Genomic DNA, 23,038 nt, shown 5'->3' with positions numbered 1-23,038 from the left:
CAATAAGTATATGGCAGCTAAAAAGGAGGACAATACTGGGTGTTGGGAAACAAGAGCCAGAGTTGGAGAGAGTATTCAGGGCCTGTCCTTTCCCGAACCCAAGCTCGTGAGGACAGGCAGGGACTTACGCTCAGGGTCTCCTGTATCCAGAACAAGAGGAAACCATTCTAATAGACATACATTGTTTTGTCTCCCTCGCACCCAGTCTCTCTTTTTCTGAAATGAGCACCCTGTATTTTTTGTGAACCACCCGTTCCCTTGCCTTTCAATATACAGAGGGTGCCAAAAAATGTACACACATTTTAAGAATGGAAAAAACTGTATTAAAATTATGCTGATGGGAACCACTTGGAGCACTTCTTGCAAATGCAGAAGTCAAATGTGACTTGTATTCATCTTTCGTTATTGGTATATATTGAGTATTACAATTTTAATACAGGTTTTTCCTTTCTTAAAATGTGTATACAATTTTTTTTTGGCACCCTCTGTATAATGGGCTGGGCTGACCTTACTTCAAGTCCAAGGATGGGCATGTGGCCCTAATCCATACAATTAGGATATCAAACTCAGAGGCAGAGGTGATGTGGCAAACCTTGGTCAGGCAAGGCCATGAAAAGACCCTAAGTAGCTATGACAGACATCTGACTGATAAGCATCCTGGACCTGACATCTGACTGATAACCATCCTGGACAATCCTAGGGCCGAGAATGCAGGACTGATAATTATCAAGGATATACTTTTTACTATAAGGATGTTTAACTTTTCTTTCTTCTTTGGAGTACATCTGGGGTCTTGCCTACCTGTGTTCCCAGTTTGCAAACTCCAAGACCCTTGAATAAATCTTTATCATTTGTTTCTAGCCAAAACCTCCAGACTCTTTTTGAGTTTGTTCAAAATAGATAATTGTTACAACCTATGTGAGCAATTTAAACCTCCTTCATAAAACGTGGCTTTCTGTTTTTCACTAATAAACACTAACTAAATATACCAACTATCTCTGCCAAAGTGAGGCGTACAGTGTGACTTAGACAGTTTGATGATCTCCAGTGAATCTGTGAATGTCAATAGGTACATGGTTTATTTAGAGACAGGCCATCTGGCCAGTTACTGTTCTAGTGACTGGTACCCTACCTGGTAATTTTCTCGGGATACTCCCCTTAAATGACACATGGTTACCTCTCAATGAAGGCATGGTTATCCCTGATTAAAACATTTACTTACTGTACCCTGACTCCAAGTGACCTGAAATCCTTGCTTTGCCTCCCTCTCCCAAATGTAGAGCAAGAATTGTACAGCAGCGTGTAGCTATTAATGTATGAATCCGTTTACCCTACTGTTCTGATCATCTACTACTGCGCAACAACCTACTCTAAAATTTATAAGGCATAAGACAACAATGATTTTATTTTGCTCTCAGATTCTGTGGGTCAGATATTTGGATCAGGCAGAGCAGAGATGTCTTGCTTGTCTCTGTTCCACAACGTCTTAGGGCCAACCTGGGAAGACCTGAATGGGTGAGGTTGATTCAAATAGCTGGGCTGGTATCATCTGGAGACTTCACTCATGGGTCTGAAAGTTTGAATCAAACATATCACCTACATGTGAGCTGTCCATCACAGCAGTTTAAAGGTAGTTGGAATTATTGAGATCACTCTGGTTTCTGTTTACTGGGGAAAGACTGGACAGGGACACCACTTAAGAGGCTGTGAATTAGTGTCATGGAAAAACAATGCTGACTGGATAAGATTTTAGCTGACAAGTGGTCACACTGGAGACAGATACTGGGAATTAAACCATCCTAGAAGGTTGTGAGAGGTAAGAGCAATCAAGAATGTATCCTAGATTTTTGTTTTGAGTAACTGGAAAGCAGTTGAAAAGAGGAATACTGGAGAGGAACAGATTTTAGGAGGAGATGAATCAAAATTTCTCTCCATTAGACTTATTATGTTTGAGATGCTCATTAGCCATCATGAGGAAATGTAAACCAGACAATTGAATATAGGAATTTGGACCAGATATAAATGTTTGGTCTCAAAGAAGTATAGAAATTTAGTCTCAGCACCCCAAGAGTAAATGTTTCAGAAAATGGAGCAGAAGCTGCCTGGCCTTCATGACCTAGCCTTAGAAATCACACAAGAGAGCGTGCAGGAGCGCCTTACCCCTGGGAGGTCCGTGTACGTTTTGCAGCGAGCCGTGGCTTTCCACCTCCCCCCTCTCTTCCGTTTCCCTGCTGTGCAGCCCTATAAACATTAGTCAACTCTGAGTGACGACCTGTGTTCCAAACAGAACCGCCAGTGCTGTGCCTGACCTGGCAGCAAAGTTTCCTCAACAGCCAACAATTTCCAGTGGACACTAACCGTGGGCTTCTCTCCCGCACTCTGGGAGGCCAAGGCTGCAGAGAACGACCTACAGGTCCTCTTCCCTGCCATGTTACTCTCCAAGCCCACAGTCTTTGCACAAGGCCCCAGAGCGCAGCACAGATGGGCCACTTCCTCGCCCCATCCTTCCCTCCCTTTTCGTCCCCTTCCCCACCGCATGTAAGGAATAAAGCCTTGCCCCTCCACAAACTACACTGAAAAAAAAAAAAAGAAAGTAAGAGGGAAGGTGGGAAGGAAGGAGGAAGGGAGGGAGGAGGGAGGGAGGGAGGGAAAGGGGGGGGGGAGAGAGAGAGAGAGAGAGAGAGAGAGAGAGAGAGAGAGAGAGAGAGAGAAATCACGCAAAATGCCTTCTTCCAACCCTCTTGATTGAAGCAGTCACAGCCCCATCCAAATTCAAGGGCATGGGACATATACCCACCTCTATGGGAAGATTGTCAAAGAACATGTAGCCCTATTTTAAAACTACCACACTCATCTTTCTTTTGGAAAATGGCGTGCAAATAAAGTTAGCCTTTCTTTCTTAAATGTCATCTTTTTATTTTATCATCAATATTGTGCAACCTCTGGACTAGCTGTGGACTCAGGGGTCATTAGGATAACCCGAGGAGGACAAAGAATTGTTTGGTTTCCATTTTCTTGTGTAGTTTAATTGGTCATGTGATACCCTCTGGAAACACAGCTGTAGGCAATGTGACATCTCAAGCTTAGATGCAAAATACCATTTTCACAAATTATGATAGTTAAGCTCCAAATTGTGCCATCTTTTAAAATTTCTTTCTTACATCCACACATCCTCCAAATGATACACATTCCACAATATGCAGCAGGGTCATCATCAGATGAAATGAACCAAAAAAAGAAAAAGAAAAAGAAAAGCAACCCTCGCTACTGATTGCAAGACACTGATTCTAGAACAGTCTTGTTAAATGATAATAACCTCCTGGGGCCCCTTCAGTCACCCATCAGTTCTAGGGGGGAGAAAACCACCAGATGGATTCCTGATGCATCTGGGTATTCCTGCCAAGGGTAGTACTCAGATCCAGATATGCCCTTGCAACATCCAGCAGCCACACATTAGAGATTTAAATGAACAATAAACTTATAAAAACCCCACACGTTAAATAAAATTATGGGAACGAATCCCAGCACTAACTACCTAGCGCTGCTTATGTCACAAATGGAAACTATAAGCATATCTAAAACAAAGGAGGCTGTGGATTATCACCACGTGGCACCATCCCCACGTATCCAAATGTGGGCTGTTCGAAGACTCTCCCCCGGGGACTCAGGGGTGGAGTGTAAAAGTCAAAGCAGTTCAGGATATTTGCTGCCTTCGGATTGTTCCTATTAACGTATGTTCTTAATGCTATTACTGATCTCTATTCTAGTTTGGTATCCATCTCTAAGCCCTTCTGACATGGTCATTATGGAATTTTGACTGATTACCTTTACTAAATTAGTTGCAGGTGTACAAAACAACATCGTGATTAGACATTTATATACCAATAAGTCTATTACCCATCTGACACTGTGCTTCTAAAATTCAGTTATTTTCAGATCACAGTCATGACCATTGTCTAAATATTTTGATGAACGCTCAAACTTTCCCAAGGTTTTGGAGCATACATAGCATTACAACTTTGACCCCAAACTATGAAAAGTGTCAAGAGCACAATCAACAGCCTTACCTGAGTCCCCTGCCCCCCACTCTCTCCATTTGTTACAACAAATACCGTCAATGATGCCCTTTTCTTCCCATGTCCCCTTATTCTCCCTTGTCAGACACCTTCTGGACGGTGTCTGGAGGAGCCTAGACAGCACCAGAATAGGATGGAGAGCAGCTGGAGCCCAAGAGATCTCAGCCAGGGATGCTCAGGAAGCACTTGGAGGTGAGTTGGCAGAGCCAGGCATGGTGGACAAGGAAAAACAAAAGCAAAAACAAAACAGGAAAAAAATAAAATGGAACAGCTCTGTTCTAGGATAATGTTTTGTTTATTATGTTTTTTCCCCAAGGAGTACAAACGCCTTGCCCGAAAGAACATACTACTTTTCCTGATCAATTGCCAGAAATAGTCTCTGAAAGACTCAGAAAGCAAGGTTTCTATTTGTTTCTACGGAAACCTCAGCTTGACACGAGGTGCCTCATGCTACAGTAATCAACAGACACTAACAAGACCTGACCCATAAATCAGGAGAGAGTGGGGAAAAGTGAAAGGCATGTTAGAACTAAAGGTAAAAATTAGAAATGTGACTCAGTTCCTAGACTCTGGAAAGGCGTGTTGCCTGGCATATAGTGAGTATAGAGTTCCTGTGCATGGAATGAATAATTTCCCCTCCTAACCTCAGTACAAGCATATCCACTGTGTCTGCTGAAGCACTCACCCTTCTCTGCTAGAATCTGGTACCACCATCCATCTGTCCACATCCCTGCTCTCTGTGCAGATGCTCTCCCCATCACTTGCAGTTCTGCAGCTACTGCCGCCCTCTTTCTGTGACAGCCACCTCTGCCCCAACTCCGTGTTGCCCTCCCTGAGGTTCCATTGCCAGGAAGGGTCCTCACCATGTCCCTCTGCAGTGGGCCACTCTGCTCCAGAAGCCCAGACACTCCAGCACTGGCAGCATTCTTTCTCCCCATCTGAGGTGGGTGCAGCTGCCTGCTTCAGAACCAACATCACACTGGCCCTGAATGGACATTCACCTACTGTCCCAGGGAAGGGCTTTAGGGCCAACCCAAGCTGGACCATCTTCCCTCCTCACCACATTGTGTCTACTTTCACACCTCTCCCCATGCCCCCTCTAATTTCCCATATCCTGCATCAAAGACTAGTTTCTTACCTTCATACTCTATTGAGGACCCATCAGTGCAGTAAAGAGGCATTCGAGTTCACCTCCAATGGTAAAAATACATTTCTCAAAGAAACGTAAAATGATGGAGCATCAAGGGCAAAGGCTCAGTTTGTAAACTCAGGATAGCTGAAGGAAATTAGAACGCTGGATTTGACCATGCTGGTTGGTAAAGGCTAGTGAAAAAAGATTTTGAAGCAAAAATTGAATGCCAGCGTCTCTCTGTTGTAAAATCCTGTATACATCAAAATGAACTTCTTTCGGGGCTTAAAACAGTGGTTCTCAAACTTTAATGTGCATCATATTTACCTGGAAGGCTTGTTAAAACACAAATTATTGGGTCCCATCCCCAGGGTTTCTGATTCAATAGATCTGGGGTGGGGGCTGAGAATTTGCATGTCTAACAAGTTTACACATGATGCTTATGCTGTTGGTTCAGGGACCACACTTTGAGTATCACCCGCATAGAGGCTTTGGAGAAAGAGGCCTTGCTCTTTGGATAAAGGGGAGTCTGTGGGGTAGGAGAAAAAAACAGTGTCGAGCCCTCCAGGTAAGAAAGCAGGGTACCAGTACCCTCCAACATCTCTGGGGGAGAAGGAGATATCCATCTTCCATAGCTCCTGCCATGGGTGAATAGAAATGGGAGGGAATTGTTGGCACAAAGATCTTCCTTACTTCCCATCCCAGAGAGCATCCGAGAAATTGTGGGAACCTAGGCATTGGTGCATAGCCCTCGGCTATCTTCAGTGCCCAAAGCAGAAACATCATGGCACAACAGCTTCCAGCAGAGGGCACGGTACAGGGCTCGTCACATCTCCCCCAGGACCAGTGAAATGTAGAGCTTATGCTTTTTCCATTCACCCTTAAGTTGAGTCTCAGATACTATGCTTTGTGTGGATCACTTGTGTGCAATTTCACAACATGTAGCATTGGCTTTAAAGCTGGGATTGCATCAAGCTTCTCCTTTTCCTTGAAGATGGGGAGGGATGCCTTGTGGACGATCATAAACATTAAAATGCAGACATAGGTTCTGCTGCCAATGAACTCTGTTTCATGTAACAAAACAAACAAACAAACAAAAAATTGGAGCTGCCCCACATCCAACTGTGGCCTGTCCCCAAGTCCCCCTGTGCTTTTAAGGACACAGAGCCTGGCAGCATGGGCATGTGTCTATGGTAGCTATCATGACAATGAACTTTGATGCTCAGGGAGACATTAGTTATCACAAAAACAAGGCTGGTGATTTTCCAAGAACAGAAAGTAAGCCTGTCCATTTGAGTTGTATTGCTAAGAGGCTGATGGTGAAATGTATAAAGCATAAGATTCAGGATAGTAGTGGAAGTCCAGGTTCAATAAAGTAAAAATTAACTGATAAAAAATGGACACACCAACCTGTGTTATCCATTCTCAAAGTATTAGAAGCTCAAATTACTCTCATGTGTCTTTCTTTCATTATTTGAAAGATAAAATGAAATCAGTCGAGTTTAGTTCGGTGCATTTTCCCAAAGCATCTGCACAGTACCATGCCAGATGCTAATGACACACAGAAGAAAGCAGCTGGTCCCTGCCTTCAAGCTGCTCACTGTCTGATTACTTAGATCAGATTGCTCCTCTAGCCTCAGGACTTGTCGCTGAGAGTGTGGTGTTATCATTAAGAGCATGGGCTGTAGAATCAGAAACACGAGGTATAAACACAGAATCCATAGAATCTGTGCCTGAATGATATGATTGATGTCACGGAATCTCATTTCCCCACTTTTAAAATAGGGATAATAATTCCTCCCTAACAGGCTGTTAAAGAACTGATGAGAAAATGCTTGTGCAGCACTAAATACCAGACCTGACACAAAGCAAGAGAATGAGAGCCGTTTTCTTTCTTGGCTCCTGTCCACTAGGCTGCCTGCCTAAGACTCACATCTATGGATGGATGGATGGATGGATGGATGGATGGATGGATGGATGGATGGATGGATGGATGGATGGGCAAGCAGGGAAGCTGGCAGCTGCAAGCCCTAGCCCTCCTCTACCTGAAAACTTAATTGGGTGAAATAGTAGTAAAGGGTTTAAGGGTTTCACTCTCAACTCTCTCTGGATGCTGACAACATACTGACCTATACCTGGGCTATTGCTTTAAGATGCATGCCGCCATTTCTTCCTTGTTCGGCTGGGTCTCTGTCTTCTCTCTCCCTGCTTCCTATGTCTGAGATCCCCTCTCGGTTTTCAAGTAGACCACCCATGTCCGGTGGAATTATTGACATGCCTTGCTCTTTTTCTTTTCCTCTCCCCTGCTTTTTAGATGAGTTCTGTTTCTGTGGCCCCAGCAATGAGTTCTGACTCACTGACTCATGGGTGACTTCTCATCTGTCTCTTTTTTTTTTTTTTTTTTTTTGCGGTGGTGGTGGGGTTCCCATATAATCAGGACCCAGTCCAGTGAGTCAATTCTGGGGCAGCCACAGATGTAAAAGGGCTGTACCAAGTCTCTGGCCAGAGCAGTCTCAGACTTTCTAATGGTGGAACTGACAACAATTTTAGGAGCAGATGTGTGTCTGCTGATAACCAGGGCTTGGTCCTTAAAATTAATTCTGAAGCCTCCATTTGGCAACTACAAAATACTGAACTCTTATCAATGCCACTATGATACTTTATGTGTGCCTCTATGCTTTAAAAAAAAATTTCTCCGAAGAGTGGTGGTTTTAATAAAGTTTATTTTAAAATAAAAGTATTGGCCGTATCTGCTGGATAATAGAAAAACTTCATCTACATTCTGAGGAGGATTATGAATGGTCTTTAAACTTATGCACAAACAGCATAAAAGATGTTACCTGTCCAAAGAGTGACCAGTTTTTGTTTTTGTTTTTCACCTTCCAGTGCACTTTAATCAAAATTCCATCATCAGAAGAGTTCTTGTAGCATCCAGTGTTAGGATGGTCATGTCAACTTGACCCTATAAATGGAATTTCCATTTCAAACATGTATGAAAAATAAATAATATCAAATTAAGTTTTATAAATTTCCCCACTTAATTACTTTATCTTCAAAATATATAACTACCTCTGTCCAGTAAATTAAATAGCCTGGAGTCACTAAGCAAATATCAGCCAGATGACATTCGTTTTCTGAAAAAGTTCTGGGAGAAATAGTTGATACAGTCAAATGCTTACAGGAATCAACATGAACTGAAAACTAGTACAGTCCTCACAGTGGGGTGAGACATCAAAAAATGGGAGACTTCTAATCTGGCATTAAATCTGAGAGGACAAAAGTAGAGCTTAAGAAGACATGTCTTGTTAGAAATGACCCAGAGAGTTTTTTCACAATGAAGGCTGTAAGACCTGACTGCCGTCCACTTACCTGCCCTTCCCTTTTGGGAAAAATGTGGCCTCAACTCAGATCCCATAGTTACAGTATCGCCCCCCCCCCCCAAATGGTCAACCAGACAATGCCAATATTGAGGCTTCCTAGGAATGAGCCTTCCTAGCGCTGTGACACCACAGCATCCCATCAAAAGGGCGGTCATCAGTGCATCCTTCAGATTGATTTATGACCAAAAGGGGGAGCTCATCTATCTCCTAATCTAACATAACCCCAGATTTTGGAAACTACTCATTCTCTCTCTGCTTCAGAGGAAAACAAGATTCAAGAATGTTCTTGGCTAAGGCTCAGATGAAGAAGTTCGGGTGATGGGATGTACGAATGCCCTCTGTGTAAACCAGACACCTGTGCTAGAATCGTATGACTTCATTTGTCCTAGCCACAAGCCCCACTCCAGAGAACCTAACACCTTTACTAGGACCCTGCCCTACCAGGCATGACTGGTCTATCCTGCCAGGTTAAAAATAGGGACTACCCTGTAGATTGTATATTTTAAGTTTTGATTGTAGACTTTGATAGCACCAGGTGCCCAGACTCCTCCAAGATGCCCACCATCCCTGGAATGTGACCTTAATAAGAAAAATTTGGTCCGGTTGAGACCAGCTGCTTGAATAAGTAGGAGGGACCAGCCTGCCTGGGCATGAGGGTTCAGGGTAACTCTCTCAGACACAGACTCTGGAGGTCCAGGCCCCTCAAAGGAGAGTGGATGTGGTTCTGGAAAAACCTTTTGAGAACCACAGACTGAAAAAGCCATAGGATACGATAAGATGACTAGTGTTTGACTACTGACAGAGTGGCAGAGGTGCTGAAAAGGAAACTGTTTCTCTGCTCACATACTTCTGACACCAAATGTGTGGGTTTTCCACAACAAGCAATTCTCCAGTTCTCTGTGGACACCGGCGAGGTGTCTTAAATTTAATTCACTTCTGACACTGACTGCCTATAGTGCAGATCCCACAGGTTAAGGACTCAATCCAACAAGTCTGGCTCCCAATACAGATGCTAGTCACAGTATTGAGTACTCAGGGTACCCACACTTCTGTCCAAATTGGCCACTTAATTGAGGGTTCCTACATCCCCCTCCCCAGATTCAATAATTTGCTATAATGGCCCACGGAACTCAAAGAAACCTTTTACTTACATTTACTGTAGCGTTTACTGGTTTATGAAAAAGGATATGATAACTAATACAAATGAATAGCTAGATGAAGAGGTACGCAGGACAAGGTCTGGAAGAGTCCAGAGCACACAGGAGCTTCTGCCCCCATGGAGATGGGAAACACCACCCTCCGGTACATTGATGCATTTGCCAGTGCAGAATCTCTTCAAACCCCAGCATTTAGGGATTTTTATGGATACCTTATCATGCAGGAATGATCAATTATTAACTCAATCTCCAGCTCATCTCCTTTCCTAGAGGATAGGGGGGATTGAAAGTCCCAAGCATCTAAGCATGGCTTATTCTTTCTGGTGACCAGCACTGACACTGTAGCCATTGAAGAGCCACGCAGAGTCACCTCAGGAGGACAAAAGATGTTCCCATCACCCAGGAGATTCCAAGGGATTTAGAAGCTCTATGTAAGATGCTCTTATCATCCCCATCACTTAGGATATTACAAGAGTTTTAGGAGCTCTGTATCCCCTGGGTAGAGACCAAATGTATATTTCCCGTTATATCACAGGGGCAAGGACTGAGCCCTGGGCACTCCAATATTTAGGGGCCTGAAAGATAAAGCCTGGATATTCTAAAATTGGTACAAGAGGCTAAGGTTCAAGGGCAGAGCGGGCATTGAAGCTCCAGTCGGAAAGGGAAATTCTACTGATAAAGTAGAAGTCCAGATAATCTAGCAAGAATGGCTGTTTATAGATGTTCACTGCCACACACTCATGCCCAGTTATTAATAATGGTGTTGAAAATACTGAATCATGAAGCTCTAAACCAAGGATTCTTGAGCTCCTTGGTCTCAGGACCCCACTGCACTCATAAAACTTATGGAGGTTTCGGTTAAGAGGGTCACATCTATCAATGGGTAACATACTAGAAATTAAAACTGAAAAGATTAAGCATTAGAACAATTGGTGTCATCACTCATCACATAACCTCTGGAAAACTCCACTCTGCACCAGGGAAAGAATAAAAGTGGAAAAGGAAAATAACATCTTAGTGTTGCTGTAAAAGTCTTGGGGATCCCTGGACCCCATGTCACAAACCTCTCATCTAAGTAATGGTAACAGTGGAAATTGGGTGAGGGGTATTTAAGTAATGGACCATAAATAATGTGACTCGTGGACAATGGGGCGTGGTAGGGTGGCTGAGGTGTTTCACAGGACACCCAGATTTGGGCCTGGAGACTGGCTGTCGAATGATACAGGGGAGTGGTTTTCAAAATGCAGATTATTACCTATTTATTACAAGGTGGATAATTTGGTTAAATGAGTGGCAACCACCTTGTTTAAGTGAAACAGAATAGAATAGAAAATATTAATTGTTTTATATATGTATATACATAAGTATATGAATACAGAGTCAAGCTGTAAAATATACCCATTAGTATGAATCAAGTTTGAGAATCCTTCAGCTAAGCAACACTACAAGAAACGGGCTCCCAACTCATGTCCTTGTCTCTAGTTTTATCTTCCATTCCAGAATGACTTTCCAAAGTATCACTCTTGACATGACAATCCTTTATTTAAAGTCTTTCAATGGCCTCTACCGGACAAAATCCAAACACCCTTGCATGGCTCAGAAGGCGCCAGATGGGGTGACCCCACCACCTCTCAAGTGTCAACTCTTGACATTCTCCCACATATACCCTATCCTTGAGTCAAAAGAACATTTTTTAAATCCCCAAATATGCCTTGATTTCTCTGGTGTCTGTATGAATCGTGCCCGGTTAAGTCATTTCCTCTGCCTAGAATTCTCAACATTTAGACCCAACTCATGTTCCAAGATTCAGCTTTCCTAGGTGTAGTGGAACATGACCAGATCCTTATCACACCTTCCTCTTCCTGCGCCCAGAGGCAAACAACATTTCCATCCCCCGTTGCATCTAGTTGGGGCATATGATCAGCTCTGGCTAGTGGAATGTAGATAGAAAGTGATGTGTGCTACTTTCAGACCGAGTTCCCAAAATATTCTATGCCACCTTCCATGTTTTCCCTCTTCCTTCTTCAGACCACCAATAGAGAGGATCTCTGGGCCTTAGCAGATGTCAGAAGAGTATAATGGACACATCCCTAGTCCCAGGATTTTACCTGAGTCCAAAGTAAATTTTTATTGTTTTTAAATATGAAGATTGGGAGCTGTGAGTTTTAGTTACCCTCACTAATACAGTAGGTTTAACCCTTTGACATTTACCAAATATCCAGGAAGGAGATTGGGAGACAGACACTCTTCTTGGTTCTAAGCTTTTTTTACAGTTCACACTGTTTGCAGCCTCCTTGAATCTGCCCAGAGTCAACAATAGGCCTAGACAATAGGCCCATAATGGAGCATCAGAGTCTCACTTTCACTGACAGGGAGATGATCTGGCAAGAGGGATCACGTGACTCCTCACTGCAGGAAATCCAGGGCTTTCAGTGTGCAGGCGAGCATGCAGCTCCTGCTGCTGCTGCTCTTGCAACTGCCAGCACCCAGCCTGTCATCTGCACCCCTGAGGTTTTCCAAATGGGCTCATTTCAGGTGTGCTTGATTTTGCACACCAGAGCAGTCAAAGCCAAAGGCGGTGATTAAAGGGAATTAGTTTTCTTATGGTATTGCTTTATTGTTTAAAAGTTTAAAAGGCGGTATAAGATTAAAGAAAATTCCCTGCAAACCACCTACCACCCAACCACCTTAGCAGAACAATTTTCTTCTTCCCTCCTTCAGACATATTTTGCATGGCTGTGTTTGCAGGGAACTCATAATTGTTAGTCTTTATTTTACTGGATATTTCATCATAACTTATTTTCAGAGTCCTCAAAGTACCATCTTCATGATTTTATGAAAGGGCATCATGTCAGGGCAATGTGATTTTTAAGCAATCCTCCTAATGTAGGATACTCAAGTTGATTTCTTTTTTTTTTTTTTTTTTCCAATTTTTGGTATAATTGTAGTTTACACAGCAGAGTGCTTGCAACATGCCAGGCATTTTCTATGTGCTCCACATTTATTAGCTCATTCAATACTCACAACCCACAATTTAGGCTGCAACACAATTATACGCATAAAGAAACTGAGGCACAGGAAAGTCACATCACTTGCCCAAGGTCTTCAGGGAGATGATTGGGAAAACTCACCCATGAGTCCAAGGGCATCTGATTCCTCAGTATACGCACTCAATCACCACATCCCTCTCTCTGTAGAAAACAAACAAACAAAAAACCTGTCTGTGCAAACGTGTAGGTTTCTTTCCCCCCTGGCAAATACTTCCTTAGAATAAATTCATACGGTCTGAAATTACTGGGACAAGAAATATGAATACTTGTATGGCTCTTACTAAATATTTCCACAACATCATTCAAAAGAGTTATTTCTACTTCAAACTTCACCAGCAATAAATAATCATGCCAGTAAAACCATAACACTGGCCAAGTTCAAGTTCTATTACTATAAAATTTAGTTTTTAAAAATTTCTAATTACATTTATTGGGGTGACATTGGTTAGTAAAATTATATAGGTTTCAAGGGTACATTTCTATAATATGTCATCAATATATTGCATTGTGTGTTCACCACCCAAAGTCAGGTAAAAGGGTTCAAACACATGGTGGTGAAGGAGTACTGACTGGGTCATTTTGCATTTTTAGTAGCTACAAAATGATTTATACAGATCTTTCACATTAGCTCTTCTTTGAATACAAAAAACAATGATGCACAATTTTTAATCATTTCTTTACTAATTGTATAGGCATTTTGGTTTCTCTGTATTCTTTACACATCAAACTACTGTGTTCTTGAAAGTGCTAACCCATTTGAAAAATAAGCTCTTCTATAAAGATCTTTTTATCCTTAACCTGTCAGATTTGATGTAAACATTTCCCAAGTAGGTAGTCCTTTTTCTCTCAATTTTATTATGTTCCATTGTACAGAAGGGGTGTGTGTGTGTGTGTGTGTGTGTGTGTGTGTGTGTGTGTGTTTTAGAATGTATGTATCTATTAGATTTTGGTAAATCAGCAGCGAAATCCTCAAAATTATTATTAGAAAAATAGTAATAGGGATAATATTTTATGTCCCATATGATAGCTAAGAGGGAAAAAATGAAGTCCCTGAACCCACCAGTGTGCACACATCTTATTTTTAATTACTGTGAATAGGATTTTTATTGGTGGGGGGAGATTTTACATCTTATTGATGGTGGATAGAATAAAAAAAAATCTATTTACTTTGTCTTTCATTATGTCAGTTTTCTACATTTTGAAGTGTAATAATGATAGTTCTTAAATCGATTGCTTTAGATTTTTAAGGTACTCATGTAACCAGCAAACCAGTTTGTTTTATTTTATTTCAATATTTATGTCTTACTTCTTTTCACGTCTTATTACAAGACTTGGCAAGACAATATCAGCCATCATGTAAGGGTTGTGGGGTGCTACTTTCAGGATATCATCTCCCCACAATTATCCATACCCCTTCCACTTTCCACCTACTTCAGCCTGTAGTGGCATTGTTTTTTTGAGAAAACCGGCATACCATGAAAGCAGTTAAAAGGTTTCTGGATTTTGAAAGCCTGAATTTAGAAGATCTCAGGCTCCAGTGATTATTCCATAAACAAAGTATTTGTATCATTGATAGAAAGATCCTCACCCATAAACTACATTAAGATTCTCCAACTAGGAGGAAGAAAAGAAGCAAGTCTGGCCCTAAGTATGTGGCTGACACTTGGAGTGGAAAATGATACTAACTCAAGATTGGGTCCCACATAGATATGGGCAAATCATTTTCAACGAGGAGTCAAAAACACAAAATGGAGAAAAGGCAGCCTCTTCAATAAGTGGTGCTGGGAAAATTGGAAAGCCACATGGAAAAGAATGAAACTAGACTGCTATCTGTCACCATTCACCAAAATTAACTCAAAATAGAAAAAAATACCTAAATATAAGACCTCAAACAATACATTGCATACAAGAATATATAGGTACTAAACTTATGGACCTTGGCCTTAGAGAGGATTTTATGAATTTGACCTCAAAGACAAGGGACATAAAATCAAAAATAAATGAATAAGACTATATCAAACTAAAAATCTTCTGCACAGCAAAAGAAACCTTCAACAAAACAAAGAAACAACCAACCAAATGGGATAAGATATTTGCAAACAACCCCTCTGATAAGGGGTTAATATCAAAAATATATAAACAACTCATATAACTCAATATCAAAAAACAAACAATCCAACTAAAAAATGGAAAGAGGACCTGAACAAACACTTCTTCCAAGAAGACATACAAATGACCAACAGATATATGAAAAATGCTCAACTTCACTATCTATTAAAGAAATGCAAATGAAAACCACAATGACATACCACCTCACACATGATAGAATGTCTATTATCAATAAGACAAGTAATAACAAGTGTTGGAGAGGTTGTGGAAAAAGAGGAACCCTCATACACTTCTGGTGCGAATGTAAGTTGGTACAGCCATTACAAAAAACAATATGCAGGTTCCTCGAAAAATTAAGAATAGAATTACCATATGACCCAGCAATCCCTCTTCTGGGTATCTACCCCCAAAATCTGAAATCATTTATCCATAAGGATATATGTACCCATATGTTCATTATAGCATTATTCACAGTGGCAAGACATGGAAATAACCAAAGGGTCCTTTGATAGATGATTGGATAAAGAAGATGTGATATATATATATATATACCATTGTGATATTCCATTGTGTATATATATATATATATATATACACAATGGAATATCACTCAGCCATAAGAAAAGATGAAATACTGCCATTTGCAACAACATGGATGGATCTTAAGATTAATATGCGAAGCGAAGTAAGGCAGACAGAAAAAGTCGAGAACCATATGATTTCACTGTTATGTGGTACATAAAACTGAAAGCAACAAAGGAACAAGACAAACAAAGAAACAAAAACTCAGACCTAGCCAACAGTTTAGCGGTTACCAGAAAGTAAGGGAGAAGGGGAGTAGAAGAGGGTAAAGGGTATCAAATATATGGTCTCGGAAGATTTGACTTTGGGTGATGAACACACAATGCAATGTATAGATGATGTATTATAGAAATGTACACTTTAAACCTGTATAACTTTACTAACCAATGTCACCCCAATAAATTTAATAATAATAGTCAAAATACAAAAAAGATTGTGTGGCAAAAGCCAAAAGCACATTACTTAGTGGAGATGAGAGACTCACAGAAGCCTTAAATTTCTGACTGGGGCCAACCATTTCTTTTCTCAGACTCTCCGCAGCCAGATCCTTATATGGTATTGGTCTACGTGCTCCAAGGTACCATTCTGCAGCCTCAGGAGGGAAACCTCTTCTCCGAACTGAGACGTTGGCATGGGGCAAATTTCAGGGGGAGAAGGAGAACAAGCACTAAGGTCTCTGATCTTCTGAGTCAGAATGGTAAGTAGCTAAGTTCTTGTGACTCAGGTTAGTAACAGAAGTCCAGGTGTGAGGGGGTTTGGTCATCTCCAGCTCTGTGCTCCTTTTCCCAGGTCCTTTATCTACTGCCAGCATCTGGAAGAAGAATTAATATTCCCTACAGATAGTCCCCAAAGAGGATTTCACAGTGCATTTTTAGATCTTTTGGAATTTTCAAGTTCTCTTCAAGTGATTTTGTAAAACAACATTCACTAGAATTATAAAGTCTTGAGTATTTCTTTTCTAAATATACCAATAACAAGTTTAAACATGGCTAAGTTCTAAGAGGAGGTGAAGAAGAATATGCTCTCTGGATGCTGGGTCACACCCAGGTGGTATCTATCTGTGAGCCACTATATCAACAGCCAAACCATTAGGTCCACACACCCTACATTGTGTGTACGCAGGGGCATTGGCTGTGAGAGGGTAGGGGGCCTCACCGTGCAGATCAGGGAACATAGCTTCATCAGAATTCCTCCCACAACAGCCCACAATCTTCGTTTACTGCCTGAGGTTTTCAAGGGATGCAAGTGGTAAGGATTAAAGAATGAATAATTGTATTTATTATTCCGAACCCATGGCCCTCACAGAGAGCTGGAATGGCTCCTTGGCTCCCCAGGCCTTGGAGAAGCCTGTGGGTCTAGGCTGTGAATATGCCTGTCATTTGGGGTTTGTTCTGCTTTCATTGTGAGCTGAACCTCCAATAATCCCTATGCCCTGGGTGGTTGCTATTGATTTATGCTGGCTGCAAAACAACAGACTGAGGCAGCAGAGTGAGTGCCAGTGCAGTGGCATACTAATGCCGGGGCTAGGACAGTTCTGTCATAAGGAACAGAACTCTGAGTGCAGACCTGGCAGGCTCCCAGTTAAGTATTTAATGACAATTAGATGATTCATTTGTAAAATTTTGAAGGTTTAGGGGTCCTCTCCAGTACTGAATTTGCTTTTGTACTTGTCAAGTGGCGATTACAAAGCTCTGTTTGGATGCTTCAAAGGGCAGTATCCTCCAGCACACCCTCTCTTCCGACTTCCAAGGTCCTTCTGCCTTTTTTCCACAGCAAAAATTGTGTAATTTGTTAACTGTCTATAACTTTTTTCCAAAAATACACCGGTGAAAAGAAGTCTCAGAATCTTCTTACTTTCCCAAAGCCACAATCTCTCATTTTTGTGAACATTTTACTGTGCTCTCTCCTCACTCTGTGTGCCGTCCATATCTCATCCACCTGAGCACTCCTCAATGGTTTGCGACTCAGGTCAGGAGTTATTCACGTGCTTGTGAGGCCACCCCCTAATTCCTTCCAGATGTCCTGCTCTATGCACCTTCTGTAATACCTGTAAATTCCTACATAATGATCATTAAAACACATGAGTGCCATTGTTTTAAATATACAAGGTGTCAAACAATACTATGAATGTTTAAATTTAAAATATATATATATTACGGTAAAAGACACATAAAGACTCCTTCAAAACACTCCCCCTCACTTCGAACACACTTATCTCACCGTTCTTGCCACTTTCTGAAGCAGTTCTGGAAGTCCGGTTTCGTGAGTGTCTTTAGTTGAGCTGTCGTGGCTGCCTCAATATCCTGAATCCCTTTGACTTTGGGGAAGAGCCAGAAGTCTCACGGTGCCAGATCCAGTGAATAAGGTGAATGACGACACACCATAATGTTTTAATTTGACAGAAATTGCCATATACCAGAAGCGATGTGTGATTGGAGCATTATCATGATGGAGCATGATTTACGGCACAATTTAAAACACATCTTCTCTCAACTGTAGCTCACTGACTGCACCGAACAAGTTGAAACGTGTCACACACTGTTACTAAGGTTTGACCCACCACTTCCCATATTGAAGATCCCTGCCTTTCCATGCATGGCATTCAGCAGCAGCATTCACTGTATTCTGTGATCACAACAGAAAGGATCTGTGACACATCGATTCTGGTATGGGTATTTCTGTCAAATAAAAACAATAAAAACAAACAAACAAACAAAAATTTATGGTGTGTTCTCATCCACCTTATTTACCAGATCTGGAGCCATGCGACTTCTGGCTCTTCCCCAGAATCAAAATGACCACAAAAGGTAAACCTTTTGAATCAATCCAGGACACCAAGGCAGCCATGGTAGTGCACCTAAAGACACTCATGAAAGAGGACTTCCAGAACTGCTTCAGAAAGTGGCAAGAAGATGGGATAAGTGTGTTTGAAGCAAGGGGGAGTATTTTGAGGGGGATTAATGGCAATGTGTCTTTTTTTTTCTTTTCTTTTATTAGTTTCAGGTGTACAAAACAATGTAATAGACAATTCACTCCTCAGTGAATAATATTGTATGACAATGATTCATTTAATGTAATATACATATATATATATTTTAATTTAAACATTTACTGTATTGTTTGATCACCCCTTGTACAAACACCTTCTCCACTGGGGGCCACCAGGAGGCAAAAATAAGGATTTTTTTTTTTTTTAATCCTGGAGTTTTCACACACTCTAAGCACAGGACATATTTGTTCAATTAAAACATTGTATATGGCAAATACTAATTTCAGAATCAGAAATACCTGTCTGACATTAATAAGTTTCCTTACTCTCTTCATTCAAATTGTCTCACAGATACTGCAATCTGAAATTAATACATTATGAAATAATTATCCTAATTGCCCAGTGTGTAAAATATATGGAATTTAAGATATTGTCAAATTGAAACCTGACATATATATAACTAAATTGTGAAAGGACTACAAAAACAACCAAAAATAATTAACAAAATGGCAATAAAAACATGCCTACTAATAATTAATTTAAATATAAATAGACTAAATGCTCCAATCAAAAGACATTGAGTGGCTAAGTGGATTAAAAAAAAAAGGTCCATCAACATGCAGCTTACGAGGGACTCATAGTAGATCAAAAGACACATAGAGACTGAAAGTGAAGGGAGGAAAAAAGAAATTTCATTCAAATAAGGAAAAAAAAATAAATACCTGGTGTAGCAATACTTATAGCAGACAAAATAGACTTTCAAAGAAAGACTGTAAAAAGAGACAAAGTCTGGCATTACATAATGATAAAAATGTCAGTCCAAGAGGAGGATATAACATTCGCAAATATTTATGCACCTAAGAGAGGAGAACCTGAATATATAAAGCAAACATTAACAGACATAAGGGGAAATATTGACAACACTACTAGAATAGTGGGGACTTTAACACCCCACTTGCATTAATGGATAGATCATCCAGACAAAAAAATAAATAAGGAAACATTGCTCTAGAATAATGATACATTAGATGAGATACATTATATACACAGAGGATGCCAAAAAATATATATACACATTTTAAGAAAGGAAAAAATTGTATTAAAATTGTAATACTCAATATATACTGATAACAAAAGATGGATACAAGTCATGTTTGACTTCTGCAGTTACAAGAGATGCTCAAAGTGGTTACCATCAGTGTAACTTTAATACAGTTTTTCCTTTCTTAAAATGTGTACACATTTTTTGGCACCCTCTGTATATAGATATAGATGATATAGATGTAGATATAGATAGATATAGCTATAGATATAGATATAGATTTAGATATCAATATAGATATAGATATAGATAGAGAAAACAACATTTTATCCAAAAACTACAGAATACATTCCTTTCAAGTTCACATGAAACATTCTTCCGGATAGACCACATATCAGGCCACAAAATAAGCTTCAATACATTCAAGAAGATCAAAATCATATCAAGTATCTTTTCCAACCACAGCAGTATGAAACTATATATCATTAACAAGAAGAAAACTGGAAAAAAAAAACCCACAAATATGTGGAGAGTAAACAAAATGCTACTAGTAAGCAACCAATGTGTCAATTAAGTAATCGAAAACTAAATTTAAAAATACTAGAGATGAAAACGGAAACACAACTTTCTAAAATCTATGGGATATAACAAAAGCAGTTGTAAGAGGGAAGTTCATAGTGATACAAGCTTACTTCAAGAAACAAGAAAAATTCCACATGAGCAAGCTAACTTTAAACCTACGGGAACCAGGAAAAGAAGAAAATATAAAACCCAAAATGAGTAGAAGGAAATAAATAATAAAGATCAGAGCACAAATAAACAAAATAGAAACTAAAAAAACAGAAAAAATTAATGAAACTAAGAGCTGTTTATTTTAAAAAGATAAATAAAATTGGTAAAACTTTAGCCAAACTCATCTAGAAAAAAAGAGAGGGCCAAAATAAATGAATTCAGAAATGAAAGAGAAGTTACAACACACCACGGGAGCACAGCTGACCTTTAAACAAAATGAGTTTTCCAATAAATATATAATTAGCCTTTTATCCCTGGGTTTTGCATCCGCAGAGTCAACCAACCATGGATCTAAAACAGTATTTTTGATCCATGCCTGGGAATTCACAAATGTGGAGGGCTGCCTTAAGTTATACAAAGATTTTTTTTAAGTAGATTTATTGGGGTGACAATGGACAGTAAAATTACATAGGTTTCAAGTGTAAATTCTGTAATACATCATCTATAAATCACATTGTGTGCTCACCACCCAGAGTCAGTTCTCCTTCCATCACCATATATTTGACCCCCTTTACCCTCTTCTATCACCGCCACCTCCCTTACCTTCTGGTAACCACCAAACTGTGATCTGTGTCTATGAGTTTTTGTTTCTTTGCTTGTTTGTCTTGTTCCTTGGTTGTTTTCAGTTTTATATCCATATATGAGTGAAGTCATATAGTTCTCGACTTTTTCTGCCTGACTTATTTTTGCATGTTAATCTCAAGATCCATCCACGTTGTCCCAAATGGCAGTACTTCATCTTTTCTTATGGCAGAGTAGTATTCCATTGTGTATATATACTACATCTTCTTTATCCAATCATCTATCGAAGGACTCTTTTGTTGTTTTTGACTGTGTGTGGTGTCAGTGCCTCTATCCCACACATTGTTCAAGAGTCAACTGTACAAAGAATAATAAAAAAAATACCATGAACAATTATAAACCAACAAATTGGACAATGTAAAAGAAATGGAGAAAGATCTAGAAACACACAAACTTTTAAGACTGAACCAAGAAAAAACAAAAAAATATGAACAAATTACTAGTAACAAATTAAATCAGTGACCAAAAGTCTCCCCACAAGCAAAAGCCCAGGACCAGGTGAATTCCTGGTCACAGGTGAATTCCACCAAATATTCAAAGAAGGACTAATATCTATTCTTTTCAAACTATTCTAAAAAATTCAAGAGGAATGAATGCTGTCAAAATCATTCTATGAAGCCTGCAGTACCCTGATGACAAAACTAGCAAAATATTACAAAAAAAGAAAATTACAGGCCAATATCTCTGATAAATGTAAGTGCAAATATTCTCAACAAAACATTAGCAAACTGATTTCAACAATATGTTAAAAGGATTATATATCATGATCAAGTGAGATTTATTCTAAGGATGCAAGGATGGTTCAATATCTACAAATCAATCAACATAATACACCACATTAATAAAACAAAGGATAAAAATCATGATCATCTCAATACATTCAAAAAAAGCATTTGACAAAATTGAACATTCATTTGTGATAAAAGCTCTCAAAAAGGTGGGTATAGAGGGAACATGCCTCAACATAATAAAGTTATGTGTGACAAATCCACAGATACATTATACTCAACAGTGAAAAGCTGAAAGTTTTTCCTTCAATGTCAGTAACAAGACAAGGATGCCCACTCCCACCGCTTTCACTCAAGATAGTACTGGCAGTCTTACCCATAACACTAAGACAAGAAAAAGAAATACAATGTATCCAATTGAAAAAATAAGTAAAACTGTCACTATTTGCAGATGACATATACTATATATAGAAAACTCCAAAGAGTCCACCAAAAAACTATTAAACCTGATAATTTAGTATAGTTGCAGTATACAAAATTAATATTCAGAAATCTGTTGTGTTTCTACACACTAATAATGAACTATCAGAAAGGGAAATTAAGAAAACAATCCTGCTTACAATTACTTAAAAAAAAAAAAAAAAAAAAAAACACCTAGAAATAAATTTAACCAAGGAAGTGAAAGACTTGTACTCTGCAAACTATAAGACATTGAAGAAAGAAACTGAGGGAGATATAAATAAATGAAAGGCTATACTGTGGTTGTGGATAGGAAAAATTAACATCACTAAAATAGCCATATTACCCAAAGCAATCTACAGATTCAATGCAATCCTTATCAAAATAATAATGGCATTTTTCACAGAACTGGAACAGATAATCCTAAAATTTATATGGAACCACAAAAGATGTCAAAATAGCCAAAGCAATCTTGGGAAAGAAGAACAAAATGAATTATCCATCTCTCTGATTTCAAACTATTCTACAAAGTTATAGTGGTCAAAACACTATGGTACTGGCACAAAAACAGACACATAGATCAGTGAAGCAGAATAGAAAGCCCAACAATAAACCCAAGTTTATATAATCAATTAATCTACAACAAAGGAGGCAAAAATATAATCTTGGGAAAAGAATTCTCTTCAGTAAATGGTGTTGGGAACTCAGGACAGATTCATAAAAAAAAAAAAGAAAGAAAAGAAAAGAAAAGAAACTGGACCACTGTCTTACACTGTATATAAAAATGAACTCAAAACAGATTAAAGACTTAAATTTAAGACCTGAAACCCTAAAACTTCTAGAAGAAAACATAGGTAGCAAACTCTTTGACATCAGTCCTAACAATATTTTTTGGATATGTCTCCCTGGGCAAGTACAACAAAAGCAAAAATAAACAAATGGAACCACATCAAACTAAAAAGC

General features: G+C 39.6%; 1 long non-coding RNA gene across 1 annotated transcript in view; it reads right to left on the bottom strand.

The window, feature by feature from the left end:
• Positions 1-12,902, bottom strand: part of LOC141572841 (uncharacterized) — a 97,740-nt gene extending 84,838 nt beyond the window's left edge. The window contains exon 1 of the long non-coding RNA XR_012498334.1: positions 12,874-12,902. This is a non-coding gene — a long non-coding RNA (uncharacterized LOC141572841). The remainder of the gene's footprint in view (positions 1-12,873) is intronic.
• Positions 12,903-23,038: the final 10,136 nt, after the last annotated feature.

The sequence above is a fragment of the Rhinolophus sinicus genome, linkage group LG07 (genome assembly GCF_036562045.2).
Source record: "Rhinolophus sinicus isolate RSC01 linkage group LG07, ASM3656204v1, whole genome shotgun sequence".
Classification (NCBI taxonomy): Eukaryota; Metazoa; Chordata; class Mammalia; order Chiroptera; family Rhinolophidae; genus Rhinolophus; species Rhinolophus sinicus.
Note: the sequence above shows the minus strand (reverse complement) of the source record. Positions and strands in the feature narration are given on the sequence as shown.